The 21,417-nt window shown below is 36.9% G+C and overlaps 1 protein-coding gene across 1 annotated transcript in view; it reads right to left on the reverse strand.

The window, feature by feature from the left end:
• The window catches only part of nectin1b (nectin cell adhesion molecule 1b), a 109,676-nt gene that overhangs the window by 38,090 nt on the left and 50,169 nt on the right, over positions 1-21,417 (reverse strand). The window lies entirely within an intron of this gene.

Below are 21,417 nucleotides of genomic sequence, written 5' to 3' on the forward strand. Positions count from 1 at the left end.
AAAAAAAATATATATATTTTTGTTTTCTGTTTAGATTATTTTAACTATATCTTTAGTACGTTTCTGGGCCTGGGAACGTTTCAGTCGCATTGCGGTCAGAAAGCTCTCAAATTTCATCAAAAATATCTTAATTTGTGTTCTTAATATGAACTAAGGTCTTATGGGTTTGGAACAAAATGAAGCTGAGCAATTGAAATGTAATTTGTTTGGGTGAGTCATCCTTTTATTACCAATTTAATTTTAAGGTGAGCTACCCATTTTATGTGTTACACATATAACTAACCTTAAACCTAACCCTAAGTAGTTAATTCATATTTGCTAGTACTGTGTAAATACATTTTAACAATATCACCTTTATTTAAAATGTTACCAAAAATATATTTAGATGATATGTAAGAATATGTTATCTATCCATATGTGTTTTGGTATTTATTTTGAATATGAATCATGAAAACTGACAACCCTAACTGAAGTTACAGAAACTCATTGACTCGATGCTTTCACATTACAATCAAATGCGTCGATACAACTAGCATGCCAATTCAACAAGAGTACTTCAAATGGCAAACAGGACTAATTACAAGTATGGCAGTGGTGTTTACAGGCAGCATTAGGTCTTCAAGAGTGTCGGATGTAGACTTTCCCAGCATGTGTAATGATGGTAGACCCCCCCCCCACCCCCACCCCCCCCGACTCTGATCCTGACTGCCAACCCTCCCATACCACTCCATCCTAATTATTTCTCATTGGTAAACATCTCGGTGACAGCCTCAAGCACCTATTAATGGAAACAATGCGGGATCCAGTCTGAGTGTGCCCACAATGATGCCACTTGAATTACGTTACAATAAACCAAGCAAGCAATTAGTAGTAAACGAATGGGTTTTCTATTTTTCCCCAGCAACGGCTTTCAGGAGTTTGAAGGTATCGGTCAGACAGAAGATGATTCCACTGCTCCCAGTGAAAACAATAGTGGTTTTGTCTCTCAAGATAACCCTGAAATACGGCATGCCCCACAGTCAAATGCATAATGTTTTGGCAGGCCCTTGGCCTTTTGTCTCCCTGGTGACCTTCTTTTACCCCCTCCAGCTGAGAATCACGTGTTAACACTCGAACCCCTCCTTTTTGCCCCTTTCTGTCTCGCTTTCTTGCACGTGCTATTACTCATACTTTTGTTTAACTGCCCCCTTTACCTCACCCCCTGCTTTTCAATCATATTTTCTTTGTCTTCACTTCCTTAACACCTGACCAGACAACCGGCTCTTCTTACATTTCTACCCAGCTTATGCTTCCACACAAGGGCTATACATCCATGAGCACTTTTAGTTCCTGTTTAGCTCTACAGAGGCCATTCAAAACAGAAACTTTCCTGACCCGTGAATAACTCTGAGGCAAACGTGTCCCTGGAGGGTCCATGAATTCTGTTGCCTTTAACAAACCTGTCGTAGGAGACCCCGAGTAGATATATTTCTCCCCGCCGTCAGGTGCTGTGCTGTCCTGTTGGCCTTGCTTCCTGCACAAACATATACTAAACCACATACCCTAACCTCCCTCATTCCCCCTCTCCCTCTCTTATTTATGACTGGCAAAAGAGGTAATTACCTCCTACAGAGAGACCTTAGCAAAGAGGAAGTAACTATGAACCACTGCGCTTAATCAAGCCACTCATAGAAGTTGGAAATATCGCAGGGGAAGACAAAACCGAGGGAAACTGTGGGCCAAATTAGTGCTATTTAGATCCCTCATATAAATACGTATAAAATTTGATAAAATAATGACATCATCGTTCTTTTAAGTAGTTAACTTTCAAACGCAACTTAAACTTTAGTTTGTCTTCTTACATTTCGTTAATTCTTCGTCTTAAAATGTCAACACTACTACCATGTGTCTGTATAGGAAACAACAGATTATTTAAAATAGATGTTTGTAGAAATATCAGTGACACATTTTTTTTCTAAAAATAATATTTTAGTTTCATGACTTTGAGAATCTGTCAGATTAAACAGATAAAAATCTGGAGGAACACTCCACTTTTTTTTCTTTTGAGGATAGGCTCATATTTCCAACTCCCCTAGAGTTAAACAGTTGAGTTTTACAGTTTTCAAATCCATTCAGCCAATCTCCAGTTCTGGAAGTAGCACTTTTAGCCTAGCTTAGCATAGATTTTTTAAGCTGATTAGACCGTTAGCATCTCAAATGTTAGCAAAATTATCAAAGAGTTTCAATATTTTTCCTATTTAAATTTACTCTTCTGTAGTTACACTGTGTGCTAAGACTGAAGGAAAATGGAAAGTTGTGATTTTCTAGGCTGATATGGCTAGGAACTATACTCTCATTTTGTCAAAATAATCAAGGAACTTTCAATTTTGTGTTGGTAAAACAGTAAAACACAACTTTTTAACTTTAGGGGAGTTGGAAAATAAGCCTTTTTTGTTTTGTTTTTTAAGTGAAGAGTTCCTTTAATTAAAATTTTAAGGAATTTAAATAATATTCACCCATTAATTGATTAATAGAAAATTTCAAATAATGTAAATCACACAAAATCACCTTTATTTAAATGGTTCCTTTTGAAAATTAGACAATAATGGGCAATTTTGAAAAGTTTTAGATGAATTACTGATCAGGGATCAGCTTCCTACTGATAAGAGTATTTGTAAGCCATTTTAAGAAAAGCTGAAAAACTGGGATGAGCACAGGCCAGTCATCAGTCATAAAAGTTAAACAAGTATTGGCAAGTTTATTGGCAAGTGTTTTAAATGCTTAGTTCAAGACTTTTAAGCATTTGAAAGACAATCTGGGAAAAGTTAAACTTGAAAAGACACCAATAGTCTAAGACTAAAACGGATTGCATGACCAGAGGGGTTGAAACTAGCTATGCATTTACAGAGAAAGAGAGAGAAGCAAACAAAATATGCACTGTCCATACAATGAACACAGAAATATCTATTGTGTATGTATGTGTGTGTGTGTGTGTTTGCATGAAAAAAAAAAAAATGTTCAAAGTCACCACTACACTAATATTAAAGCAAGGCACTCTAGATTTCAGAGAACGAATGGTACCAACCTTGAATAGAAATTAACTCTTATTGCTAGAAAGTTTCCTCTTTATCATGCAGTGTTACACTAGTAGTTTTTAGGAATGTGAAAGTTACATCTTCTACCCATGAATTCAGCTCCGTTAAGCACCTGCAAATTGATTAAACTACATGTTTACGGTTTCTTGCTCATGCAAAAGTTGCCATCGCAATGGTGTTATTAATGCTCACTTACTTGTCCAAGTCATAAGAGCCCCCCTAAGTATGATAATCAATTGTGATGCTATCCTTAGCAAACATCACTTATAAAGGAGGGAACCAGCTGGTGATGTGTCAGTTTTTTTAACCGATGCACACCAAACCCTTCATTTCTCATTTACCCAGGCGTACAGATGAGTTATTTTTGACCAGAGTGTATAGATCCATCAGCAGGAACTGAGAAACAACAGCTTGATTGACTAATCGAGTTTGACAGAAAGACGGCCCTGTTGACCCTGTTTCAGCTTGCATTTGCTACCGTGACAGGGTCGAAACACAGGAAATGCCTTGTGAAGTAGCAATACGATTTACAGCTTGACAACATCAGTTAGAAAAACCATCCGAGTTCACTTCAGCTGTATGATGAAGATGTTGTTAGTGGGGGAATAGTGGAATAAGCAGGGAGACTATATTCTGCTAACTCCCTCCTCTGAGTCATCCACTTAGACCACCACAAATAAGGATCAGTCTTCGCTTTTGAGGGAGTTGTGAGAGAGGGGTAATTATACGGCTCCAGAACCTAAATCCTCATACTAAGGAACCCAAAGCCTCTGGGCCCCCTGACCCCATTTCCACCTCCTCTTCCTCCACCTCGAGGCTGAAGGGGTCTTCCAAAGAAAGTAGGAGATAGAGAGTAATTATAGCCTGCACAGCGGAGCTGAACAATGGAGGGCAATCAGAAATAAAATTTGAGAATATAAACTCTTCTGTACACACTTCAAGAAGTTAAGTTGCTACGAATCGGAAGCAACGGCAAATAGACCATGAGAGAACATTGTCGCTAGCACAATGGTGCCCTTGAAAACAGAACAAAAAAAGTTTAATAAGGCAATCACTGGCAAACAACAATGAAAGTGAAGTAACACACCGCAGAACAAATCCATAGGTCTTAAAGTATCATCCAGTGGATCTGCCAAACACACCCAGACAACATGGACTCTACTTCTTTTTCCAAGCCCTTCAGCTAGACTACATGCAGAATCTCATAATGTGGAGGGAAGTTATTGCGTAAATATGACCGTGAGGCATATATGAACAAGTCAGAAGATGCTAAAGCCTTTCACAATCCCTATTGTTCAAGGTGTGTTTAAAAATCTCATTTAGTCACGTTTCATCCACCCATCATGTCTCAGAGAACTATCATAATACAAGTCCAACAAATGAGTGATTAGTCTCTCAGCTTTCAGAAGGTTGACGTCAAGGGTGAATGTGGTTTTCTTACTGGAGGGTCTACTCTGAGGCCGACTATGTTTTGTAAGCCTAACCACTGACCAGAGACCTCCGGAAAAAAAACTAAATACAGCCTAATTTGCCTTGAGGAAATACATTTTAACTATACATTAGATGCAATATTCTCCAAACCTACAGGTGTCAGTGGTGAGCAAATAACAGCTTGTCCCCTTGGAATTACAAGGTTCGATCTGCATTCTGAGTAGTTTTGAGCTATTGAGCTTCAAAGTTTTTGTGTTCCATTCGACTGTGTAGTTAGAACCTTATTGTTTTTTAAATAAAAAGTCCCAAAATTAGCACAACATTAAAAAAAAATCTATCACATAATGTAAATACGTTGACAGAATAAGAATACGTGAATAACTCAATTTTGACAAAAATGTCAGATAGAACCTTATAATTCCAAGAGCATGCGCTGAACCAGCAAGAAGAAGCAGTATGAACTAGAATTAAAAGTTAGTGAACTAACTTTGATGTTGGCTTGGCCATCTTGGCCATGGGGCAAAAGAGCCACAGTACTTGTGTGCCCAACATTCTTGAGTTGCCCCGCTGCAAAAAAATAAAATAATAATACCATAAAATACCAATGTGTCCCTGAGCAAGACACTTAACCTCTAGTTGCTCCAGAGGCGTGCGACCTCTGACATATATAACAATTGTAAGTCGCTTTGGATAAAAGCGTCAGCTAAATGAATAAATGTAAGTGTAATGTAAATAAAAAAATACACCTGCAACAGTCTTTTTCCATGGTCCATTGCTGTTTTCTTTTTTAATAAAAAGCCTAAGCTATGATAACAGCTAAGACGGGGTTGTCTAGCTGAATGCAAAAAAAGTCATGCAAAAACCATAATCTCCTAAATACCATTCAATTTAATCTTATTTTAATAGTACTGACAACATATTTTAAGTTATCACACATTACTGAAAAATTTAAGAAGGGACACTATTTATAGTATACTTAGGCGTGTCAAGAGCTAAACAAAAAGTACTGTTTCATTACAAAATACTGTAACTTTTATAAACTTTATACTATCACCACAAAATGTTTATTAATATTTATTATAAAATAAATATTTCATAAAACTGAAACTTAAATATATTATTTCTATAGGCTATACAAAACAGAAAAGAAAAAAGACTAAATAATAAGGCTGAATAAGCTGATCTATAGCATGTTAAATGGTGGTTGCCTGTCTATGAATGGCAGCCTACAGCCCTCTAAGCTCACAGAAGTGGTTTGACCCAAGTCCTCAGCAGCCAATGACATTGACCTCTTCAAACTGATTTTTAAGGTTTACTTCACGTGTATTTAACACGTGAAATACACGTTAAATACCCGCTGATTTTTCACGTATATTTGACCCTCTTGGCCTTCCATACACATTAGACGTGAAAAAACGACATTGCGTTGTTTTGATATGGATTACTTTATCACAGAATATTTGTTCGGCAGCACTTGTTTGGTTTAAAAGTAAACATGTCAAGTTTTCTATAGATATATCTCTCATGTCTCTTCGTTGTGTATTCATGGAGTTACAGTTCATTTTAATGACGTGTTTGTAAATGAAGATCAGCGCAGACCAAGGCTGCGACCAAGGGAGCGAATTTATTCTTATTTAAGACCTTTTCAAATTAAATTATATCGGCGATTGCACGCAATCTACCCATTAGAACACACCAAGAGCTAAATTCAGATGTTTCTGAACTGTTTAAAGTAATAACATGTTTTAAAAAGGTCTTAAAGAAGAATAAATTCGCTCGTTGTGAGCTCCATTTAGACAATGACTGAGCTGACCAGCCGTGATTCTTGTCTCGTCCTTTTTACTGCTCTCTGCCCAGAAATAAATTATTAATGAGCCCTAACACCTGTACTAATCAAATAAGTACTAAATAACTCTCACTGCAACAACGTTTTATCAAAATATTCGTCAAATATCGAAGCTTGAGTCTTTAAACTTTCAATTGATGCACAGTTTGTCTAGATAAAGTAGCCTAGTGTGCTGTGAAAGTGAAACAATAATAAACTGGGGCCGTCGGCGATGTTTGACAGTAAAGGGGTTTTAATATTCAATCCAGCATTAATACTACCCATTTTCAATTTATTTTTCAACAGTTTATGTTCGCCAAGCTATTATGAATTTTGAAGTAATCGTGTACTTGATTTGACCGATCTACCGACCACTGTCCTCTGAAGCTGGAGAGATGGATCCCAGTGGGCACCTTGATATCAATTTGACGTCAAATATTAGACAAGATTTGATCAAGATGCTGCAAAACATAATTTCAAAGTCAGATTATACATCAAGTCCTTCCAGTGGTTAATTGGTGAAAATATTAGGTTCATCCCATACTGAAATTGATTATGTAAGTATATGGGCCAACATGTTTGACATTGAGTTGACATCAAATCAACATCGTGTTATAGGCGTTCAGTTGATGTCATATTGACATCACATTGATATCAACCCAGCGGGCAATTGATATCAAATAGACATCAAATTGACATCAAACATAGTCATCAAATAATTTTTTTTTTTCTTCAAAATGCATCCATTCGGCATGTCATATGTTGTTTGATTTTTGCATGACTTGTAACTTCTGGGACTTCTGTGGTTAAAAACATATAAACAACAACAACAAAAAACTATTCATAAAATGTAGGCATAAATTACTGACAATGAAAGAGGTGAATATATTATATTTTACCAAAAATATACTGATTTGCTTAATTACAAATAAAAAAATTATGCAGCATTTTTGCTGTAACCACACATTAAGTAAGTGTTGGTGCAGTGGATAAGACACATGCCTTTGGTGTGAGAGACCTGGGTTCGAATCCACTGTGACACACCAATGTGTCCCTGAGCAAGACACTTAACCCCTAGATGCTCCAGACGCGTGTGACCTCTGACATATATATAGCAATTGTAAGTCGCTTTGGATAAAAGTGTCAGCTAAATGAAATTGTAATACCAAGTGTATACGGTATTACAACTACATGTTCATTTAAGAAAAATTTACAAAATTCTGATATAAACCAGTGGATTTAATAAAACACGTCTTGCATTTAATACTGTTTTGTCATTATTCTTGTGGTCTAGAATAGGACATCAATGTGTTAAAAATGTTTTTAAAAAATGCAAATCAAATGAATGTCAAAACTTGACGGCAATTTAATGTCAAGTTTTGACATCGATTTGATTTGCATTTTTGACCAGTTCTTTGATGACTGTTTGACGTCAATTTGATGTCTATTTGACATCAATTGCCCACTGGGATGTTATTTTCACCTAAGACAAAAAAAAAATCACACAAGCACTCATTTTGATCTCTATAATATATTCTTATAATTGTTTTGTGTTGATTCGCTGCACTGTTTTAATTTAAAAGGCTGTCGTGACTTTTTTTCCTTCCAGTATTCATAAACTGTATTACGCTGTCATATGGGCTGCTGATGAAGTGCTCATTTCTCTCGTCTTTCTCTCGGTTCTTTGGCCTGAGACATAATGTATTAATGAGATCAGATCGGGTAATAATAACATATGTTGGTTTAGCTTGTCAGTGTGTTGCTGTCCCTGTCCGCGATACGCTCGGCTCTCTCTCGTGCACACGCGCCATCAGCTGCTCAGTTCAGTTTCCCGCAGCGCTGGGCTGAAGCCAACTTGATGTGTTGAATGCTCGGAGCACGTTATAAAACGTATTCTTAAAATACACATTTCTGTTTTAATAAATGGTCATATTAAATCATAGCATAACACATAAGTAGGTACAAAAATAATCAGTGATGCCTGCGACCCTTTTGTTCTCAGTGTAGCTCCCTGCTTTACCATGTTATGCAACGCTGAGCAATCGTTGCGACGTTCAGACTGACAGAGAAATCTCACAAGCACATATAAACACTCATTTTCATGTGTGTAATATATTCTTCTAATTGTTTTGTGCCGTTTCGCTGCAGTGTTTTAATGTGAAAGGCTGTAAATGTGGACTTCAAGTGTTCAGAGAAATACATCGCCAGCTCGCGAGCAGTTGGCTGCCGCGAATATATCATGTTATTACTTTAAACAGTTCAGAAACATCTCAATTTAGCTCTTGGTGTGTTCTAACGTGTGGATTGCGTGCAATAGCGTTTTTAAAATGTCTTAAATAGGAATGAATTCGCTTGTTGTCGGCTCCGTGTAGACAGCCTGAGCTGAGCAGCAGCGATTCTTCTCTCGTCTGACTGCTCCTCCCATAAATCTCATTGCAACTGTAGGGGCGCAATTTTTCTCAGACAATTTTTACATTTAAAAATTAATAAAAAAAAAACTTGAAGTCTGATCACTCTGAAAAGATATAGCACACACCACCCCTCTATCCCGCAGGTGTCTGCCGAGTTTGGGGCTTGTGGCTTTAAAGCCCTAGGAGGAGTAGCGTTCAGAATTTTTTTTCTCAGAAGAATAATAATAAAAAAAATAATAAAAATAAGTTTAAATAGCATAACAGTATGTTGGCTTACAAGCCAACATAATTATCTTGCTGAGCTTTACATTAACTTCCCCTGGTAAAAATGTGTAGGTGGGGGGTTATGTATATTGTCTTGGAAAAAGGGGGATTCAGAAACCCTGATTTATTGTATAAAAGGTAACTGCTGTTGTTTCCAGGCCTACTTTTCACTTAGAATCTGCCCTATTCACTCACACACGTGGACCATGTGGCCGGGGTGGGGGTTTGACTGCGACGCATGTAGCATTAGCGCAGAGGCACACTCCAAACAGAGCTACCATTCTCCGGGACGGCAGCCTGACCGGATCCACATCTCTCTCTGGGCACAAGGCACAACACTGGACCTGCTTCAGGCCTCCCAGAAAAGAAAGAAAAAAAATGATGGCATTTGGCCCATCTCATTAAGAAAACCGCAGAAAGGCTTGTTTAGAGAGTCTACTAAATACGCCCCATTGTGTGTGGGTAATCTAATAGCAATCCAGGTCCTTCAGTTAGGAAAAAAAGAAGAGCTCAGCTTCGGTGAGGACACTAATATGTTTATGTGCTAGAGAGTGATGATACGGTGCATGCCAGCACATCCCGCTCATGCTGTGGGCGCATTACAACGCTGTATCAAGTTAGCAGCTAAAAACAGAGAAGAGACTGCGACAGCGGAGTTAAAGAGTAACTCTAAAATCAATGAGGAGAATGTAATGAATCCTACATCCGGCCATGCACGTACGACTCATTCTAGTGTGTTTGTTTTTGAGCGTGTGCACGTTTCTGCAGACACACTGGGATGTTGAGAACTGCCTCTACCTCTAATCATGGCTATTTGATTCCTGTTTTACCAGCTTCCCTCATCTACTGTGTCAGCCTTAGCTAATATTTACCTATAACAGAAACCTGCTGCAACATATGGTCAGCACTCTGGCTTTCACTTGAGCTTTGCTCTCGCCCCTATCTGCATTAATGCTTAAACTTTGCACACGTTTCCCCTGAATATCCCTTTTCCTGATAGACCATCCACCATCTGCTTTATTAAGACGGTGTGTTTACCTGAACCATCCTGCTATACAGGAAGTTATAAAGGTTGTGCATTTTCTGTTTGTCAGACAGCTTGGTACATATCATCAACACACCCTAAGGGTACCGTTCCCAAAAGCTCCAGGCTGATTAAAAGGGATAGAGGAATCGTGCTATTTTTGAAAAGTGGATGGGAAATATTGCAACACTCAGAAACTAAAATAATAATAATAATAATAAAACTACTTAAATTGACAAAACACACAATGGCTCAATAAAATTACTAAAACTTTAAAAGCAATTAAAAGGAAAACATCACATAAATGAATTAATAAATAAACCGACCTGATTCTCAATGATAGTAAACTAACACTGCTCAGAAAAGAAAGGCATGCACAATATTAAAATGCAGTCAATATAGAATAAACAATACAAATAAGTCACTGTTTTACGACTTGAAATTTTTATTAGTATTATAATGTATTAAAACATTTAAATCAGTTGTTTAAAAGTCATGTGTGACTTTAGACAGCACATTTGATAAAAACAAATAAGAAAGAAAAACAAATTATTGCATCATTAACTTACAGTTAGCTGTATATATCGACATATTTAACTATTAAATTAGAATAGTTTTGCAGCCCAATTTGAGCTAAAAGAGGAAAACATTTTTGTCAAATTTTAGTAGTGATGTACCATATGTATTTTTTTTTAGGTAGGTTTAGAAAACAGCTTTTGGCCTTTCCTCGTTCAAGCAGATAAAAGCTGCTCTTGCATAACTTGAAAATAACTGGCCAAGGGCATTATCAAGATGGCCGCCAAGTCAAATGGCTTACTTGAAAGGACATTGCCCTCATCTAAAGAAGGCACTGATTATACAACCATATGTTACTTTCTTCCATATAAGACTATGGAGCCAACCCCACATGGCACAAGTCCAGTGCGATGTAGGAAGGCGCCTACAGGCCCACGCCGCTACCCCTCTGAGAGTGATTTGAAGGCGTTGTGAGAATGTCAAGGGGATTCATCAGCATACCTGTGTTCTGCACTCTTTCTTCTCCATCACTCTTTTTTACACACTGATTCATCTTTCACAGCTCGGCCTGCCAGCTCTTCCACTACATTTTTATATCCACAATCCAACAGCAGGATAGATGATGTAATACACATGAATACAGGCTTTGAATCTCTTATTTGGCATATTGCACTCTTTATAAAGGTCAATGGATGCAGCACAAACTTTAAATGTTTGTTGCATCATGCAAACAAAATCCAAATATTTTTTATTTCTTTTTATACTAGGATCCTGCTGGATAAGATTGCTGATTGTTTAAATAATGTATAGACATATGTAATAAGTATTTTTTATTTGTATTTTTTTGCCTAGCAATTGTTGAATTTTTTTTTTTTCAAAGGCTGGATTAATTTTATCAAAATTACAGGTTAAAAAAATATTATTACAATTATAATAACAGTTTTCTATTTTAATATATATTCAACTGTAATTTATCATAGTGATGTCAAATTATTACTCCAGTCTCCAGTGTCATAAGAGCCTTCAGAAATCATTCTTACATGCAAATTTGATGCTCAACAAACTTTTTTTTTTTTTTTTCAGTTTTTGTTGCTTAATAATTTTGAAGAAATGGTGATCCGTTTCCTTGCATGATTATTTCATGAACAGAAAGATTTTAAAGCATTTTAAAAATAAATCTTTTATAAATGTATTTATTTATTTTTGATCAATTTAATACTCTGTATATGCTGAAAAAAATAAGCATCAGAAACTTTTCAAAATTGGTAGTGATTATTTGTTAACGATCATGTGAATACTGGAGTAATGAAATGATGAAAATTCAGTTTTGATATTTCAAGAATAAATAACGTTTTAAAATGAAAATATTAAAACATTAAACTAGAAAAAAATACTATATTTGCAATAATATAATACACAATATTACTGTTTTACCTTATGTTTGATCAAATAGATGCAGTTTTGGTGAACATAAAAATCCAAGCTTTTGACCTTTACTGTAAATAAAACATATAAAATGTAGTTTTGTCTTGCCAGAAGTTCAAATCAGGTCTACAGTAACTACCATGTGTTAAAAGACCGAAACAAGACTTGGAGACAAGGTCATGCTCACTAATGTTTCTTCTCAGTCATAGTTTCGGTCGGGCTGAGAAAAAAAAACAACAAATAAACACAATATTTGTCTGTACTTGCCCTAACAGCTGATGACATCAACCCCGATACGAGATACAGGCCACTTGTCAGAGTCAGAGGAAGCGCGGGGCTGTTAGGGTCAACAAAACTTACGTAGTTAATGATTACAAAGGCCAACAAAATGACTACTCAGAAACGGCCCTGCTTGTTTGCAAAAGAGAGACAGAAACTAGGCATCAGAGACACAAAGATAAGGGAAAAAGGCTCAGCTGGCACCATTACATAAATGTGTGCATAAATGCATAAGAGGGTTTTACACAGAACAGTATTCAGCTAAATTATTGATGTTCCCATTCAGTAAAAAAGCTTTTTATGTGGTGCACAGTAAAGGGCGACAGCTTCCTTTACTACGTGGATTGATGCTGTGTTTGGAGTATGTATATGTCTTTCAGCATGTGTGCGCTCGATTGTGTTTAATGCACTGTTGTGTGTGCAAGGATAGGTTTGTGTACAAAGGGACAATGGCGAGCCCGCTTCTAACAACCTAAACATCTCTAAATGACTCTAACACACTGAGATGTTTTAACAAATCACCGTCTCCTGTGGATATCAACACAAAAGTGACCAGCGTATCGCAGCGGGTGATTTACAAGCAACGGAAGCAAACAACCTGACCACTGCAAGTCTGCGAGTCACGGCCAATACGAAGTAGTTTAGAAATAACGAACAAAACATAATTCATCTTTTATCGCACAGATTGCCAGATAAATACACCCACGAGCGTTCAGTGATTAGAGTTGGCAATTTTTCAATAATGCAGTGATATCCTCCGGCGTAAAATCAATAACAGCTGTTAGATGTCTTCATGTGAAAAATATCTAATCAATAAATAATGTGGCCACGGCCATTTCTGGTGGGCCATATGTACTGGATTACACCTGAGACGGCCTTTGTCTTCGGGTTACTGTTGGTGGGAGGTGTAAAGGGGATTGGAGTCAAATTGAAGTGAATCTGAGGACAGATAGAGAGAAAGAAATACAAAGGGGAAAAGAGCAGATTATAAAAGAAAATCATATGTAGGGTACTGAACAGATTGTTACATTATAATAAACCTCAAAGGGATAGTTCACCTAAAAATTAGAATTATCTTTTTTCTCTCTCATGTCATCTAAGATGAGATGAGTTTCTATGTCTGAGAAATGTTTAAATCATCTCACTGATGGCATCCATTCACTGCAGTCGATCCATTGATGAGAAAATATGTTCAGATGAAGAAACAAATTCACCTACATTTTGGATGTACATTTTTAGCAAATTTTCATTGTTGGGTGAACCATTCCTTCGGGAGAACAAATCTGAACTGTGTCCAAGGTGGTTAATTAAATATTACCATACAAAGAGGCATTGCTCTTAAACATATTTACTCTAGTATAAAATAATAATAATTGCTGTATTTCACCAAATGCACTCAACATGAGTCATATCACAGAGTGAGGTGTCATGCAACAGTGTGCAATACAACACAAGCCCATAGACTCGATAAAATGATTGTCTGGTGCAACTCCATGTCTGCATTTTGAGTGACAGCTGGGATGTGTTTTGTGTCTGCTGCTGAACCGATGGCCGAGTGCACCTTGGACTACACTGTATACTCAGCACATCTTGCAGACAAAGTATTTCAAGTTCAGTCAAAATGGGGCTGGGGGATATGCTAAAGACGGCCATGCATGACAAATCCTCTCCCTGTCCATCATCATCAATGGGCAAAATTTCAGGCTGGAAAAGTTCAAATCCAAAGTGTTCACAAGGAAAATCGGATTGGAGGTAAGTATAATGATTAAATGGATTACACGGATGAACGATTTAAATGCTATGCATGAACGAGCATGACGCAAGATTTCAGGTTGAGTATGTTTGCAAAAATCACCTGAAAATATTTTTTTTCATTATTTATCTGTTTATTAATTTGTTCAATAATGTAGCATATATTTTTACATGCTATTACTGTAGCATTATATTTTGTAAAATTATACTGATGTGTCATGACAATATTATGTTTTTTATACCCTTAAAATATTATTTGAAGATCTCCTAAATACCATAGTACATCAATATGATCATAACAGACCTATAACATAGACCAAAATATTTGGCCATTTTAAGGAATACTGGTCAATGACTATATCATCTTGAGAGAAAACATACATTTGTAGACATTTTGTGACATTTTACCTTTAAATTCATAAATTTTACATTTCTATTGACTCAGTATTGATTCAATACTGGCGTTGGCTTTAGACACTTTTCATTAAGGCTTTCCTGATGTCTTAACCTGTGATTAGCTTTCCAAACTCCCAAGGCTCCCGTGACTAACAGTAGCACAACCCCCTGATGGGAGGACTAATTTAAAAACAAAAAGAGAACAGATAATCAATATTTGATGTGAGGTGCTGCTGAAATCCTCAAGCCCCCTCCTGCGTATCTCTGATGAAAGTGTTTTATGAAGATTTCTTAGAAGGAAGTCATGTTGAGAGATTCATCCATTTTTAACGATTTGCAGAAAAATATGAAATGTCCATCTGACATCAAAGAGCATGGTTTATTATCGGGGTTTAAACAGGCCAGTGTTGTGGAAACAGGACAGCTGGGCCAGTGGGCAGCTTTGGTCTCTCCCCCTCATTCGACAGAGCAGATTGATCCATTAACATGTCCGGTTGGGAATTCACACTCCCACTGGAGAGGGTAGTGAGAGAGTCTGGACCACTCACAATTAACACATATATTTAGTATGCGACCGGCCAGTGTCATCATCTGTCATCTGGTGCTAGATGAGATTATAGAGATGTGTAACTGAAAGAACATTGGGAATATTTATACAAAGCTACAACTATGAGGAAAAATAAATAAATAAATGGATAAATCATCATAGTTTCATATCACATTTACAATATTCTACAATATTTTAAATGAGGTTTGGGGCACTTGACTCATTACATAAGGGTTTAGCACTTTTTCTCAGTCAAGACAGTGTAGTTAGCACTATCAGAGATGTTAGCAGTCATTATCGCTTTTGCAAGCACTAACATTTCACATGAACTTTTGGGATGATGATCTTCAATTCAAAAGAGAACTCAACTTTACCTCATTAAAAAAAAAAAGTATTGCGCCCAAATACATAAATGCATATTTTGTTATAAAATGGTTTTTAAAATAATCTTTACTTCATAAGATGAAGATTTTGGTCATAGTAGAAGCTTCATTAAAAAAAAAAAAAAAAAAAAATACAGGAATGGGCCATTGCATGGTGTAACCATGTTGATGTCACATTATCAAGCGATAATTCTTCTTTCTAACCCTCCTATTATCAGACACCTTTGCTTGTGAAATAAAAAAACAATGGCTGATTGTAAACATAAAATTTCTCACCATGTCATGGGTAACCAATTTTTTTTTTTTTTACTTTTGCGGTATGCTGCCTCCACACCACTAGGAGTCAGTAAGCCCAAAATGGCTTCCATATCAGCCAGTCTAACATTAGACTACTTATGTCTCAAGAATGGTTCATGTTCCTGAGAACTATGACACTGCTAAGTAAGGTTTACCTGACTATAATGAGTTTAGAAACAAACTTTGCAGACCTCACAGAACCTGGAACCCACTTTCATGTGGTAGAAATGTACAGAACAGTTTGAGAATTGGCACTGGCCTGGAACCCGCACCAGAATCATGTCAGTGAAAAAGTGCTATCAGAGCGCTAAACTTAAATGTAAAAAGAAGAGGAGTCAAGTAAAGAGGTTGATGCATATATTGTTCAGCGTTTCTAAGAAGAACTCCAAGAGTACGGGGCTGTACTATTTCCATGACCAAGACCACAATGGATCTTTCCAAGGGCTCTTTGGGAGCGTTCCATTCTCCACATACAGCCCACGGAATGCTCACCACATCTCTTGTGCTCCTTTAGTCTCCAGTGCATGTGCTACCCAGCTGGGTAGAGGGACGTCGAGTCCCCCTCCTCCAACTCTTCACCACACACCACATTTCAGAGATTTTCCCATATCCTCACATGCACACGCACATACGTACAAACTTCAATGCATAGCGGGTCCAGAGCACACTACATCTAGGTCCATTATCCAGTTTTCGCCTTCCCTACAGTTCTAGAAACTTTCAATGTGACTTTTGTTGTAATCACGGAAGCTTTCCAAAAATCTGTCCGATCATCTCAGCGAGTCTGGATGTTGTTATTCCAGGTCGCACATCAAAGAGCAGTGGAAACCCAATCCAAATGACACATCATCTATCATAATGCATGTCCTTCCGTCAATATCCTCCCTCACCAACAAAACCCGGCAGTCTGCGGTGCGATGGGTGGAACTTGATATTAGGATGACATTTTTCTTCATTTATAAACTCACCAAATCACTTTGCGGTCATCAAACGAACGACTGCACAGCAGCGCAGAGCTATAGTAACATTCTGATAGCATCTAAGCAGAAACAAGAACATTTCTTTCTAAAAACGCAGAACGAGAGATTTCTCAGAAGCGAAGTGCGGAACCGGGGTGCTGATTGCACATTTGAAGAGTTAAACATTGAGGCACTTTTGGCTTTCAATTAAATGAAAAGTAGCTGGCTACGAGATGAAGACAAGAACCACAAAACCACAGGTTGAGAAGAGGGAGAACGTCTGAAAATGTCGAGGGGTGGAATGAGTTACAGTATTCCCCCACAAGACCTCAGAAGTCCAACGATGTATATTGAAATGAAGGCCATGAGGTAAAAGGACCCACCAGAGGATCCTTCTACAAAGAATGTTAGCATATGTGTGTTAGCATATAGTGTTCTGAATGTCAGTGTGGTTGGGGAAAGGAAAATAGCATGGCTAGTTAATTGTGGCTGAGGTAATCGCCCGGGTGTCTGAAAGCAACAGGGTGGGTGGAGTCACAAAAGAGGGTCTCGGCTGGAAAACGAGAAATGAACTTGTGGGATTTTGCAGTGGGTCTGAAAATCTAAGGTTTTTGAGAAGTAGATTCTTTTCAATTCCATAAAACAACTAGATTATGCATTAAGATGAAGCAAACAGCGTTTCCATTTGAAGTCTGGTTAAGGATAAAGGGGTATTAGAAACAAAGATGAAATGATTCTCTGTTGGTAAAAGGTGTTATATGAGCAAAAAAAAAAAAAGATTTAACCAAGGCTGCAGGTAATTGTGGAGTTCAGAACAGTTAATGTAAATGCAGTGACAACTATTTTAACAATTTTCTTCAGTAATAGCCATTTAAGCTACAATAAATCTACCTGCTATTTCAAAGATGTATTTAAACTCTAAATCGTGTCAGGCTAAACGATGAATTCAAACATCCCCACCTGTCTACCAAGCCATTCTTACAAGGGGAGACAATCACCTGTGAAAATTGACTGCTTTTCACCTGATACCCTTTTATAAAGAAAGAATGGGGTAAATATATAAATAAGTCTAGCTGACATATCACAATAGTGTATTACTATTGATCAGAGACCCTGAAGCGAGCGAGAAAAGGAACTCAAAGGGAGATTCAACAACTCAATTAGCTTGGATTGAAATTAATGTCACTCACTGAACCTTGCAAGTGGAGGAGCACCGCTAGAAAGAACTCAAAACCGAGCACAGTCTTGAGAAATCTGCATCTTACAGCTACAACACAAACTTGCTAGTAGCAAAGGATTAAACTCATCATCATTTCCTCTCATAGAACAAACCGTATTCCGGTGAAAATGACTCACATGCCCTGGATGCTTCCACTGGAGAAACAATTTCTATAGCTTTTTTTTTTAAACACCAAAAAATTGTGCATATAACAGCGACTCATTTCAACCACTGCCAACACATGGCACCCACCTGGAGAATGCAGAAGTATGTTTCTGCCAATGCAAATGACCACACATTTGCAATTCAGTGTGGAGAAAATTAAAAATTCACTTTTTTTTTTTTTTTCTTTGTTCTAACATTTTACAGTTTTTGGTGTTAAGATATATATATATATCCTTTGCTAAGTAATATGATATCAATAGCCCACACAAAAATGTCAATCTTTCATCATTTAGTCACTCCACTCTCATATTATATATCTTTTGAGATAGAGGGGAAAAAAATGTTGAGCATAAAACAATATTGCAAAATTGGGTCTTTTTGACACTGATACATTTTTTTAACTATCTTCTTTTATGTTCCAGAGAAGAAAGAAAATGTGTACAGGTTTGAAATAGCATAAGCACATTCCTCAGTATATCATTACTTATAGCTTCACATTAACAAAGCATGAATATTCTGATATTTTTGGCCCCCTTTTTTTAGCATCTGAAGCTATAAGTGTTTCGCTTTTTAAATAGCAAAATAAAATTAAAATTATTTTAAAAATAAAATTGTGTAATTTACTCACCCTCGTGTTGTTTGAAACCTGTATGAGTATTATTATTTAATATTTAATTAATTAATTAATTAATTTTTCTGTTGAACAAATGAGATATTTTGAAAAATGTTGATAACCAAACAGTATGAGGAAAATATTAAGTCAATGGCTGCCAGCAGCTGTTTGGATGGACATAATTAAAATTTTATGGCGAACGATCCATTAAAGACCTTATAGTTGGTTAGCTGATCAGAGAATCAAACGAACATTTAATTTTTAAGACATACAGTGTATTCTCTCTCTCTCTTTCTCTCTCTCTCTCTCACAAGGGCAGGGCAATAACCCCCCATTCTCCTTTTTAAGGATTTTGTCAAAGCACCAGCCCTACGCTGGCCTCTCCCTTCCCCTCCCTCGATCTCTCCACCACTGTCATGCTTTGAAAGGATAGACGGGATCTCAGACAGAGCTGATTAAAAGCTTTAAGGTCAGAAAAGTAGGACAGCTATTGAGTGAACACCTGTCTGGCCATACACACACTGCCAACTCAATGCGACGCTAGGTGTGATCTTCATCACAGCACGATCAGAGACTCCAATAAAGCGGTCCTGCCGCCCCCTAACACTGCACACACACTCATGGGTGAATGCCCTACCTGTCTTGGCCAAAACACCTTCATTAAATGCCAAACAAAACCGTCTTTTAAAGGTGCTGGAAATGATTTGTTAACCCTCATCCGCTCTCAGCAACCCCGATGGCAGCAAACCAAAAAGCACAAAATTATTTTCAGACGGAATAGGAGTTTCTTATTGTAACTCTTGTTTGATGTTAAAATTAATTAATACTTTTAAAATACAGAGCTTTTCTCTGAAAGACGAGTATGCTCAGTTTGAGAAAGCAATTGACATTGTAGAAAAACATTTACTTCCTGGCTCAAGATTTCTCTGCATTCAGCCAAACCCGAAGCTGTCCTGAAGTGCACTTTTAAGTCAATTCTAAGATATACGACTGTTTGTCCCTAGTTTGAATACAGCAGCACTGTTTTTTCTTCGCTATCTCTAGGAAGAAAGACGCAGTTGCTCAGTCCTCCAAGACAAACAGTGCTGCCTGAACTAAACAAGATACAGCTTGTCTGTCATGATTTTGTTCATAGTGGTTGAGCAAAACTTAATTTGACTGAAAGCAATTTCTGTTGCACTGGTAGCATTCGTTTCAGGACATGCATATGCTGCACATGGGTGTGTGACACGACTTCTCAGTGTCTTGTACTTGCTACACTGAAAATTTAATTTTCTCACTCAGAAGTCCATAAAGTCACTGAAATACCCAACATTTGCTGAAGAAAAAGTTGTGTATGCTTATGCAAAAATATATTTTGGGTGGACACACGTTTCTATGATATTGCGGCACATATAGGGGTTTTCCACCCTTTTCACTTTTTAAAAGAGTAAATATGGATGCTCAGAAAATATTTTTTTCATTAAGGCATGTTTAAGGTATCTCAAACATGCTGAAGTTCAATACATGACATTACGGTTATGTTAATTTCCTAACCTTAAATAAGAGTAATAGTTATAGTGATGCTTGCCTTTAGCAATATATTTCAAAAAGAATCTCCCAAGCATCAAAGATAATACTTTAACCTCTCCAGAACCTGGCTGAAAACTCATTTTCCTCTTTCAAAACCATTGTGTGCCTTCATTTTAGTTTGAACACGTAATACTCCTCTCCACAATGGGAATGATGTAGTGTGACCTCAAATATATTCTCAGAACCTATATGCAGTTTGTGGATACTCTATCAGGCCTGGCGCTCATTGTTTTACTGCCAGGTGCAGGAGTATCTCCTGTTTTTCAACTTCAGAAATCCTCTCCGATCCAACACAGTGGCTTAACCTGTCCAGCCTGATACGACTCAAGTAAAAGAAGAAAAAAAACAACAACAACACAGAGAACCGTTGATTGCTTGACCTTGCTTTAGTTTCCCACAATGATGAAAGCAGGCATTTGAAAAAAGATAAGAAATGTACTCAGTGTTCCTTTGCAAAAACAGTTTCACAAAATGTGGGTCACATTAAATGTCAGATTCCAGTAGAATAAAATGAAAAGAGTACATATTTAACCTCATTTTTTAACACTAATAGGCTAATAAAAAAAATAAAATAAAAACATATTTTTATTATTATTATTATTTATTTTTTAATTAATGCAGTAGCATTTTTACAATAATCACAGTCTTTCTTAATAACATTCAAATGTTAACCAATTAATATAATAATAGTAATATTGATGACCTCAAGGTTAACATTGAAAAAAAAAAAAATAGTTACGTATTCGGTAAATCTACAGTTATGACCTAACATGCAAGCAGGGTGGAGGTTTCAATTTTTTTTTAACGTTTTAATATTTATTTACTGACCCTTCTGACACCCCTATGGGAAATCATTTTCAAGAAGCTGAGACTAGTTTGTCTTGTTGTTTGTGTATTCTGTGGATCCCAATGACTCTAAGCCAAAACACATCATTGATTTTACAGGATGCTTGATATTAAACACTACTGTGCACCTTGAATGTAAAAGAGCAGCTCACACATTTTATAAAACATTTTTTTTTTATCCCAAAGAAGATAAAGACATATGGGTCATTTGGGATGTGTGTGAGAGAGAGAGTAAATAATGACAGATTTTTAGTATATATTTTTGTTTGTTTGTTTCATTTTTGGGTGAACTATCCTTTTTAATGGTGCACACAAAAAGCTTTTTTTTTTTTTTTTCGGATACGGCTGCTGTTATTATAATCAAGTCGTGGGAAAGCTGTTTAGTTGGCTCCTTTAGCACCGCGTTGCTATGGCACTGT

This window comes from Carassius auratus, chromosome 18 (assembly GCF_003368295.1).
Source record: "Carassius auratus strain Wakin chromosome 18, ASM336829v1, whole genome shotgun sequence".
Taxonomy (NCBI): Eukaryota; Metazoa; Chordata; class Actinopteri; order Cypriniformes; family Cyprinidae; genus Carassius; species Carassius auratus.